The sequence below is a fragment of the Schistocerca serialis genome, chromosome 3, assembly GCF_023864345.2.
Source record: "Schistocerca serialis cubense isolate TAMUIC-IGC-003099 chromosome 3, iqSchSeri2.2, whole genome shotgun sequence".
In the NCBI taxonomy this organism is placed as follows: domain Eukaryota; kingdom Metazoa; phylum Arthropoda; class Insecta; order Orthoptera; family Acrididae; genus Schistocerca; species Schistocerca serialis.
The window spans coordinates 212,794,726-212,806,509 of NC_064640.1; the positions used below are offsets into that span (position 1 = coordinate 212,794,726).

General features: G+C 44.4%; 1 protein-coding gene across 1 annotated transcript in view; it reads right to left on the reverse strand.

Moving 5' to 3' along the window:
• LOC126469933 (serine proteinase stubble) overlaps positions 1-10,795 on the reverse strand; it is a 228,887-nt gene extending 218,092 nt beyond the window's left edge. Inside the window, exon 1 of the mRNA XM_050097331.1 lies at positions 10,596-10,795. The gene's annotated coding sequence lies outside the window, so the exon portion shown is untranslated. The remainder of the gene's footprint in view (positions 1-10,595) is intronic.
• Positions 10,796-11,784: the final 989 nt, after the last annotated feature.

Below are 11,784 nucleotides of genomic sequence, written 5' to 3' on the forward strand. Positions count from 1 at the left end.
GCGACCATCATGATGCTGTAAACAGAACCTGAATTCATCCGAAAAATTGACGTTTTGCCATTCGTGCACCCAGGTTCGTCGTTGAGTACACCATCGCAGGCGCTCCTGTCTGTGATGCAGCGTCAAGGGTAACCGCAGCCATGGTCTCCGAGCTGATAGTCCATGCTGCTGCAAACGTCGTCGAACTGTTGGTGCAGATGGTTGTTTTCTTGCAAACGTCCCCATCTGTTGACTCAGGGATCGAGACGTGGCTGCACGATCCGTTACAGCGATGCGGATAAGATGCCTGTCATCTCGATTGCTAGTGATATGAGGCCGTTGGGATCCAGCACGGCGTTCCGTATCACCCTCCTGCACCCACTGATTCCATATTCTGCTAACAGTCATTGGATCTCGACCAATGCGAGCAGCAATGTCGCGACACGATAAACCGCAATCGCGATAGGCTACAATCCGACGTTTATCAAATTCGGAAACGTGATGGTACGCATTTCTCCTCCTTACACGAGGCATCACAACAACGTTTCACCAGGCAACGCCGATCAACTGCTATTTGTGTATGAGAAATCGGTTGGGAACTTTCCTCATGTCAGCACGTTGTAGGTGTCGCCACCGGCGCCAACCTTGTGTGAATGCTCTGAAAAGCTAATGATTTGCATATCACAGCATCTTCTTCCTGTCGGTTAAATTTCGCGTCTGTAGCACGTCATCTTCGTGGTGTAGCAATTTTAATGGCCAGTAGTGTATGTGCCAAATTTGGACGAGCATTGTCCTGTTGAAAAACAAAACCCCGACACTGCCGAATGAAAGGTAACTCGTGAGGATACAGGTTACTGTTGTGCCAGCAGGGTTCCCACAATCACTATCATCTGAGACCTGAAGCCATACCCGATAACTCCCAACACCATGACGCCAGCAGTAACACCACTGTGCATGTCCATACGTTGGGAGAATGAGACCTCTCACTGGGCTGCCACCTTACTCGCTGACGATGGTTATCCAGGGTAGTACAGAACCGCGATTTATAGCTGAACACAGTGGGGGGCCAGTCATCAGCACGCCATGCTTCCCAGCTACACTGCCACTCTAGATGTAGCCTAGCTGGGGCGACAATTCCCAGGTATGGCTGCTGCTGGTCTCCAAATAATGGTGTGAAATGACACAGAATGTTGCAGGGAATCCATTACTTATTCTTGGATGGGAAGCCCAGATGTGAAAGGGTTGCGATGTGCTTGGTGTAAATACGATGATCCTCAGTCTTCCCGAGCTGTTCCAGATGCACCTGGTGCACCACGGCTTTCGCTGCAAGTGTCTCAACGCTGCTTAATATGAGTGCAACTGCCTGAAGCGTGTCGACCGTGGCCAACACAGCCGACAGAAACCAATTCCTCTTCTTTTCACACACAATAAACACAGTAGTATCCAAGGAATATTTGCTCCTTTTTCGTATACCTTATACGGAGAACAGTATGAACTCTGAGAAGAGAGTAATATAAGCTCTAAAACTTGGTACTTGGTGCCCCATTTTTTTTATGTTGTCTGAAGCAGAGAGAAGTTTCATCTGTTTTCCTCCGAAACACAAGATGAGAAAGTGCTGCTTCATCACCAGACAAATACTTCGTTTTTCCAGCATATACCTGCGCTCCATCCTTCCTCAGCAGTGTCGTAGCTTTTGTGTCAACCAACATCAGCGGTCTGCACAGCGATTGTCATTGGACTAGTTGCACACGTAATATGCGTATAATGCTATCTCGTGCAGTAAGTAAAAGACTCAGTGGAGACGATGAGACGACCTCGATAAATACTCGACTGTGTAAGTCACAGTGGTGCTCTACGATGACTGCTCTCTGACTAGGTTATTCAAGTGGTATATCGTCACATTTACCGAAATGCGGGAAGTTTAAACATATGTAACGCACGTAGATATGGTATTTTAATGATACTTTCCCAAATGTCTGCTACAACAAGGGACGGTTCACAACGCCTTTCGTCAGACAAATCTTGTTCTTGTGCGACCCACTTCCAATCATATCCAGATATCGTCTTCACAGCTCCTAACATTTTCCTCAGGGCACAATGTCAAACCGAAACGCCGTGTTTCAAAGTTTTCATGGAGTTAGATTAACGTAAATATCTTCTACTTTAAATATTTGCCATGGTTTGCTTGCATTAACATTAACAGATATTATTTGGTTGAAACGAACACTTCTGTTAGGTTCAATAGAGAATGATAAATGAAACAAAGAGAGTCCCTACGATAACACTACTCCGAAGAAACCCGAGCCTGGTGAACTGAACAACGTGTATACAAATTATGATCAGTTTTTGTATTCAGTGGTGTGAATTCATCACCATCAAACGGAACAGTTTTTTTTACAATAAACATCTAAATGTAGACTTAGATGTTCCACATGGGCTAAAGCATTCTTGATAAAAGGACGATTTCTCGGTTTATCAACCATGGTCTCCAGTCGATGTTGGAATTTAATTTTTTTTCTTTTCCAGTCAGATGTTCTTTCTCACACTCTTCTTCATCTATATCATCTGTATGTCTTGTGTAGTGCTCGGTAGTTATAGTTTCACACTTTACCAGGTAATAAATAGGGAGAATTATTTTCATCATAAATACCATTGCCATTACTCCAGATGTAAAAGATTTCTCTTTTTGTAATGCAGGCTACAATTCACTGGCTGGACTGCCGTTTCGTTTCTGGCGTGGAGTCATTGGCCTATGAATAATCCACAGTACCAAAACATATTGCGGATTTTACCGATGTTTTCATTTCTGGTTTCTGTTTTGGAACGTCCTGCACGTGGATCGTCTTCCAGAGAAGTATGCCCATTTAGAATTAAGCTTCCCAATCACTAACTGTTTAAAATTAAAGAACAAATTCAAAATTAATATTCACCAAATTTGTATGAGTTTCCGTCGGTGATGTAGAGTTTAAAATAAACAAATTTAGGAAGATATAACGATCTGAATGCAGAAAGTTCTAGTTCTATAGAAAGGCGTGGACAAATATTATTCTAGTGGTCACAGTGTCACATGACTGAAGCTATTTTCGAAATATGCCCCAATACGAAAGATCAAAGATCAGCGCCAATTCTGTTTCAACCCGAGAAGTTTTCGTCCAGTTCTCCTATGTCAGAAGTACACAAGTATCTTACCAATTTTCCTTTATAAAGTACTAAAATATGTATACCATAGTTCATGGCGTACAGCGCATGCATGACATATCAACGAGTTACTCTGCCGTAAGACATCAGAATCCGTAGATTTCTTGTGGCACAAATCTCGAGAAATATCAGGACAATTCCTGAAAGTTCGTCAACACTTTTGTCCTGTGTATTCCATTCAGATTCTCGCCCTCACCAGATTATTTTAGCCAGTTACCTTTGTCAAATAAGCTTTTGTCAACGTCTTATCACGCGTTCTGCAGATCTGACTGACTGTACTCCAACCATCACTGTTCGTATGTACCCAGTGTAGCATATTATGTTCCTAGTGACACAACATTAATTTAGCTTTCTGTTAGAGGAAGAAGTGATATATGCTATCCGTAGATGTTCACGATAGTAGCACATGAACATTCGACCAGCTTCGCGGTTTTCGAGATACTCATAATAATAATTTGCCCTTTGTCAAAGTCACTTATCTCAATGGATTTCCCTATCTGCAGCCGATATCTTCGCTTGGGTGATCCCCCGTTCGTGTCTGCTCTGCTCACATACTTTTCTACCGCTCCACGTGCAATAGCGCCATCAGTCGGCATCCAACGTCTCTGTGGGCAGTGTTCATAATGTTTTGGCTGGTTAGTGTATGTTTTCTATGAGTTCACTAAATGGCTCCACGTAAATCCCGCGATTGTTTCGCCGAAAGGGTATGGCCGATTTCCTTCCCCATAGTTAGCAATCCGAGCTTGTGCTCCGTCTCTACTGACCTCTTTGTTTACGGGGCCTTAAACTCTAATATTTCTTCCGAGTAGCATAAAATTTCTAATCAGCAGATTTTTTTGTCACTACATTGAGTTAAATTCCAGACTTGTCCACCGCGTCTCGGGGACTGAGGGCATGTGACTCTATTTACACTGTAATGATAAAAGTCATGGGATATCATCTAATATCGTGTCTGACCTCCTTTCGCCTCGTGTACGGCAGAGACGCAGTGTGGCATGGACTCGACAAGTCATTCGAATTACCCTGCAGAAATACTGAGCGGCGATGTGATGCCTCTTCATAATTGCAACAGTGTTGCCGGTGCAGGACGTTGTGCACGAACTGACCTCCCGATTACGTCCCACAAATGTTCGATGGGATTCATGTCAGGCGATCTGGGTGGCCAAATCATTCTCTCAAATTGTCCAGAATGTTCTTCAAACCAATCACGAACAATGTGGACTGGTGACATGGCGCACTGTTACCCACAAAAATTCCATCCTTTTTTTTAGGGGGGGGGGGGGGACCATGAAGTCAATGAATGGCTGCAGATAGTCTCCAGTAGCCAAACATAACGATTTCGTCAACGATCGTTTCAGTTGGACCAGAAGGTGCAGTCCATTGCATGTAAACAAAGCCCACACCATTATGGCCGGCCGGAGTGGCCGAGCGGTTCTAGTCGCTAGAGTCTGGAACCGCGGGACCGCTACGGTCGCAGGTTCGAATCCTGCCTCGGGTATGGATGTGTGTGATGTCCTTAGGTTAGTTGGTTTAAGTAGTTCTAAGTTCTAGGGGACTGATGACCACAGCAGGTAAGTCCCGTAGTGCTCAGAGCCATTTAAATCATTTTTTGAACACCATTATGGGGAAACCAGCGGCTCGCGCAGTTCCTTGTTGACAGCTTGGACCTAAGGCTTTCGTGGGGTCTGCTCCTCACTCGACACTGCCATCAGCTCTTACCGACTGAAATCAGGACTCATCCGACCAGACCACAATTTTCCAGCCGTCTAGGGTCCAACCGATATAGCCACGAGCCCAGGAGAGGCGCTGCAGGCAACGTCTGGCTGTTAGCAAAGGCACTCGCGTCGGTCTTCTGCTGTCATACCCCATTAACGCCGCACTTCGCCGCTCTGTCCTAACGGATACGTTCGTCGTACTTCCTATATTGATTTCTGCGGTCATTTCAAGCAGTGTTACTTGTCTATTAACACTGGCAAGTCTACGTGAAAGTCGCTGTTCTCGGTCGTTAAGTGAAGGCCGTCGGCCACTGCGTTGCCCGTGGTGAGAGGTAATCACAGAAATTTGGTGTTCTCGGCACACTCTTGAGACTGTGGATCTCGGAATACTGAATTCCATAACGATTTACCAAATGTAATGTCACATGCGTCTAGCTGCAACTACCATTCCGCTTTCAAAGTCTGTTAATTCTCGCCGTGCGGCCATATTCACGTCGGAAACCGTTGCACATGAATCACCAGAGAACACGTAAGAGCTCCGCCAATGCAGTGCCCTTTTTTACCTTGTGTACGGGACACTACCGACATCTATGCATGTGCATTTCGTTATCCCTTGACTTTTGTCATCTAATGGTTCAAATGGCTTTGAGCACTATGCGACTTAACTTCTGAGGTCAGCAGTCGCCTAGAACTTAGAACTAATTAAACCTAACCAACCTAAGGACATCACACACATCCATGCCCGAGGTAGGATTCGAACCTGCGACCGTAGCGGTCACCCGGCTCCAGACTGGAGCGCCTAAAACCGCACGGCCACTTCGGGCGGCTTTTTTCATCTCATTGTATTGTAACCTGCCCGTCGGATGGTGACAGTAAGCTCGGCGACTACATTGGTGCTATTCAAAAAGACCACTTGTTAATGAATTTCGGCTGCCGTCTTGAATACTGAACCACAGTATTCGAGAAGTTTGTGTTTTAGGGAGAAAATCTTAAGATTCTACGTAATGAGACATCTTTAATAATGGTGTGCGTCATGGATTTTTATGTCTCAAAAAATAGATCCACGCACTGCGTGTGGAAGTGGAGTAACGAAGCTGGAAGGCAGATGCCGCAGAGCTGATACTTTACTTTCTAGTTCTAAAGGGATAACACTAGTGTCATATACGCGTGGACGTGAGGATAGTGTTTCATTTCTAATTTCGTGAGCCTCTTTCGGATCCCACGTTAACGATGATGATGATGATGTATGGTTTGTGGGGCGCTCAACTGCGCGGTTATCAGCGCCCGTAAAAATTGCCAACCTTTGCTCAGTCCAGTCTCGCCACTTCCATGAATGATGATGAAATGATGAGGACAACACAAACACCCAGTCATCTCGAGGCAGGTGAAAATCCCTAACCCCCGCCGGGAATTGAACCCGGGACCCCGTGCTCAGGATCGAGAACGCGACTTCGATCACATTAACGAGACAGTATCTCAAATGTCTCCCTCCGTCGCCTCTTTGAATATTTAAAGGGCGTGAATATCAGTAGATGCCGAAAAGCGTCACTCTAAAAGATGGGATGACATGAAGACGCTATTTTTAACTCCGAGAAATTTTTTACTATTCCTGACATGATATTTTCTTTATAGCGTCCTGTTGTTCTCTTGTAAGGCCATTTAGAAGAATCTCGCGGCTATTTTCTTTTTCTAAGAGTGGGTTCAGTGTTGAAAATGGTAAACAAACATATCACAAGCCCACGCTTCAATGAAATCGCTGTTAATGGAACCTGTTCGCTTGGATCGTTGCTTCCAGAGGATGAAGGTAATTTAGCTCTGTTTTGGACGACCTGATCTGATCTGTGATGGATATGTTGCTACACCAGTCACTGTAGCTTTGATTCTTAGATGGCTTCTCATTCTCTTTTCACCAAACTAGATCCGTTTTCGTTTTCGCCGTAGACCCGCGCAATGGAATTATGTCACGGATTTGAAAATATCAGAAATTATTATGCTTTGCGAATGAGTATCCATACACGTGTTTCGCCGTTCCTACACTTTGTTACATGTAATATTTGAGAGATCATGTACAACGTGGACTAAACGTGAAACCATCAAGTCAGCGACAAAGAAAAAATGGAACAAGTAGCTTATAAATCTGTTGTATAAAGGAATGTTAACTCCGTGCATGAACGGTGGGAACTGGGGTGAAATAATGACCTCCGTTTCTACCATGCAGTGTACGATAAACACTGAGCTATTTAGTGTCAGACTTGCAGGAAATATTGCTGTGAAAAATGTCTGCTAAATTTTCCACGTCGGCGTACAACGGAAGTCTTCTTGACTGCTACGGAACAGAGGCGCCTAAAACATTTGTGAGACAGTTACAATTCGCCTCTTACACCCACAAAGTACCAGTCACCCGCCGGCAAAACTCTTTTTCAGGCATTTCATTGTACGTAAGTTTGAGGCTGGACCCGACGTTCAGTGTCGCTTACCCTGTCTATAAAGCAATTATATATACGTAACGTTTCGCGATATATCGATCTACTCGACATCCCGTTGAGTAAAGCAGCTGTGTCACCTCTTCCAATTTGATTTAAAATATCCACATCTCAACGAACACAACAGAACCCAGTGTGTTATTTGTAACACTGCCATCAATTAACGTGCATGTACGAACCACTGACAGAAACCTCTCTGTGTTCTACATCTGCATACGTCTTACGCTTAAGCTTTTTGAATATGGCATGCCAGTGAAGGTGTAACGTCTGTACCGTTAGTTTTCTGCTGAACTGAATAGTTATCTCCTTGACAGTACAATGGACTCGCATTCGGGAGGACGACGGTTCAATCCCGCGTCCGGCCAACCTGAATTAGGTTTTCCGTGATTTCCCTAAATCGCTCCAGGCAAATGCCGGAATGATTCCCTTGAAAGGGCACGGCCGACTTCCTTCCTCGCCCTTCCCTAATCCGATGAGACCGATGAGCTCGCTGTCTGGTCTCCTCCCCCAAAACAACCCAACCCCCTTGACAGTAAAAGTATCTTCTTTTTATTCTACTACACTGAACAGTGGAACTCCTAGAACGCGAAAATGTCCAACGCAGACAAATCTTGAAGAGGAACGTTGCAGATATTGCGTAATAGGCAAACTATTTTCTGCCTGCCGATACAGCCATATTAGTTCTTACGGGGATTGATTTTTACACTGCGAAGACGTTTGTCGCTTCCAGAAAATAATAATACCGTCAGTAAACAATAGCAACGATGATTTTTTTCATGCAGAAAACGAAGCAGAATCCTGTGTAACCTAGCAATCAGATTAATAAGTTTATTTACGTCATTTAACATTGTCGAAAACATCTGTGATTTTTCTTTTTTCTTTTTAACTATGGATCTTCCGTACAATAAATGACACAATTTTGAAGTTCTTTCAGATTAGAATTTTCTTCTAGTCACACGAACCGTTTCTGTGTATTTGGATCAAGACAGGACAGTATGCACCTAGTTAAATTACAGACACCTCCACGGAGAAACAACAGGGTTCGTGTCAGCAAGGGAGTATAAGTGACAGGCGCACCAATTTGAAAAGAAGCGAGTACGCTGCGCAGATTAACTAAGCGACACTAGAGAAAATGATAATTTTGTATTGTTCTGACATCAAGAGATCAGAAACGATTCTATCAAAACGAAGCGCGCCGAGGATGGTTTCTGTTTCCGAAAAGGAAACAAAATTGACATGCTTCAGTGTACCGCGAGACTCGCTGAAATCTGTAGCTCACCGGTTGCTAGAAAGCCCAAACGAATCTTGCGTTTGCAGCGACAGTAATAGACAAATGTAAATGTCGTGTGACTAGGGCCTCCCGTCGGGTAGACCGTTCGCCAGGTGCAAGTCTTTTGATTTGACGCCACTTCGGCGACTTGCGCGTCGAGGGGGATGAAATGATGGTGATTAGGACAACACAACACCCAGTCCCGGAGCGGAGAAAAATCTCTGACACACCTGGGAATCGAGCCCTGGCTCTTAGGATTAACATTCTGTCCCGCTGACCACTCAGCTACCGGGGGCGGACAGCAAGAGCGACGCAATTGTGGAAAATAAGTCGTGCTACAATCAAGTCATTCTGGTCGCAGTACCTGATGTGATACCAAAGAAGCACTGAAGGTAAAGTAGCTGCTTCCGTGTAGTCTGGAGTACAGAGTTTTTATTTATTTTAGAGTTCTCATACACTTCTAAAAGTGATTGGGTGACCATTAGTTCTCTGCGATGTAATAAGTTTTTTGTGTCACCCATAAAATTTAGTTCTCGTGGTATGACATCTCTAGAAACTAACCAATTTATTTATATCAAAAATTAAAATTTAGAGTCTTGCCAGCCCCTGGATAAATTTCTGTTGAAGCCAATGGTGTCACCCAGTTTCGTGATGCAGGCAAATGGAATTGACGCCGTTTTGACTACCTGCACATCAGCTTCGGAGTTCAGTTACGGGTATCTGATGTTCTGGAACTCAAAATGAGCGTAAACGTAGAGGAACGGATCTTTTGTCTTTGAACTTTCTAACACCGTCACTCACAGCACATCACATAAGCTTGTTCCAATTTAGTAGATAATGTGACCTGCTGTCAAGTTTTACATTTAATGTAATTCATCATAGGCCCAGAAGTTCCTCATTTGATACATTGAATCCCAATGCTTCTAAGTGCCCTCTTCAGTAAAAGCATCAAGCGCTCCAACAGAAAGTAAAATACATGTACAAATTCTGGGAAACTTTTGCTGCAAGTCTTTCGAACAGACAAAAGCAAGTATCAAGAGCCATCGACATTGTAACCGATGGTCCCCATTTTAACTTTGTCCCTTACATTTTGTGAAGAGAAGGGAATTAATACACTGAACAGCCATTGGTGTCCTGATCCTTACGTAAACAGCAAATTAACCGTCCATCATATGCATGACACATAAAAAGAAAATAACAACGGAAAACGAAAGAGTGAGAATGTGAAGGAATTGCTTTACTTAAAAAGCAGAACCAAAAAAGACACCAAATAAAGATCAGAAGGAGTAGGACTACCAAATAAAAAAAAGAATTCAAGAGGTGATGTTCCTTTTCACTATCAGGACTTGACCAGGAAAAAATTACTGTTAAAAAGATATTTTCGGAGAACTGTGTTTCATTACTATGGAAGGAAGAAAAAGAATGGTAAATATTGTCTGAACATTTCTTCCATAGAAGAATGCTGAGGTTTAGCTTTACGGACACGGTAAAATATGCAGTAAGATTCGTTCTATTAGACAAGAGACAACAACACTTTGTGAAACATTATAGGGAGCAAGGAAACCACATTTACCAACCAGATCCTGTAACATGACAGGTTTCTAGGAACTACACTGGAAGATATGGTTGCAGGGTGGAAACTCAGATGAAGACGGCGGTAATAGTTTCTTTAGTAGGTATCTTTAGATGCTGATTGTATAATTATGTTAAATTGGAATGAAGAGGGAAACAGAAAATAAAGCCCACTGAAGAATACCACAGTAGAAGAATCTACAGACTACCCAACTAAAAGAGGTTAGGAATGTTTTATTTTTGTTTTTAAGAACCAGGTTTTGCAGTTGAAGACAAAGCCACAATAGCTTATTGTAAGTAGGAAACCGCTTCTGAGACTGTCTACATATGTAGCTGCAGCTGTGTGAAGACTGTCCGGTTGCAGGCACCAGTACTCGCCTTTTCGTGGGATGCTTTCCCTGGTTCAAGGACGGGCACACCATTCCTAAAGCGGACACGGAGCCGCTACCTGGCGATGAAGCTGAGCACACAGCAGCGCATGTTGGGTTAGGACTCCAGGTGACGGCGGCGCGGCTGCAGAGGCACTGGAAGGCGGCCGACGCTCCGTCCAGAGGCCCGCTGGCCGCTGCGCTTGTGGGTGGGGGCGGTTCCTAACTGTGCCTCAACCTTCGAAGGCCGCCGCCGCTGCGCCGCGCAGCGCCGCGCATGCGCAATGACGTCACCGCCTAGCGGGCCAGCTTCCGTTCCGTTACTGTAACTCGACAGCAAAGGGTGTCCCATCTGCTCTGTTCTCGCCCTAGGCATTTTGGTCTCAAATGGCAGGGTAAACAACAGATGCTTGGATTACGCACAGCAAACCATTGTGGATACACAGAGACAAAACCACTTGAGCTGTGGGCCTGGAATGTTCTTCCAGTCCATTCTTGCAGCAGAATGACATTGCCGTTTTTTTTTCTTTTTTTTTTTATTACACCCTCACTACGACGGATCTCCATCTCCTAGGCAATCAGGTGCATTGGTGACCGCCCAAACGTTGGTCGGACCTGCTGCGTGTGCAGTACGCAACATGAACCAGGAGATTTTTAAGTTTCAAAACTTAATGATAACTTGAGCACATCACCAAAACGAGACACTGGACTCGCATTCGGGAGGACGACGGTTCAATCCCGCGTCCTGCCATCTTGATTTAGGTTTTCCGTGATTTCCCTAAATCGCTCCAGGCAAATGCTGGGCTGGTTCCTTTGAAAGGGCACGGCCGACTTCCTTCCACATCCTTCCCTAATCCGATGAGACCGATGACCTCGCTGTTTGGTCTCTTCCCCCAAACAACCCAACCCAACCAAAACGAGAGGATGAAATACTGCCGAATACGCGAAACTAAGCAGGCAGGTTATCAAGAATGGTTATACTACGAGAAAACCAAGAACCAATGATTTTCTGATGTCAGTGTCGTGTCGTGTGTCGTGAATGATCTCCATCACCGAACTAAGCCCGTTCGGAGCTCTACATCTGCAATGTATGCGTAAATTAATGCGCAAAATAAACATAAACGGATAAAAAATAATTACAAACATCGATATTAAATTGGTCTTCAAGAGATCCAAGCAACTTTTAGATCACGTTTGCG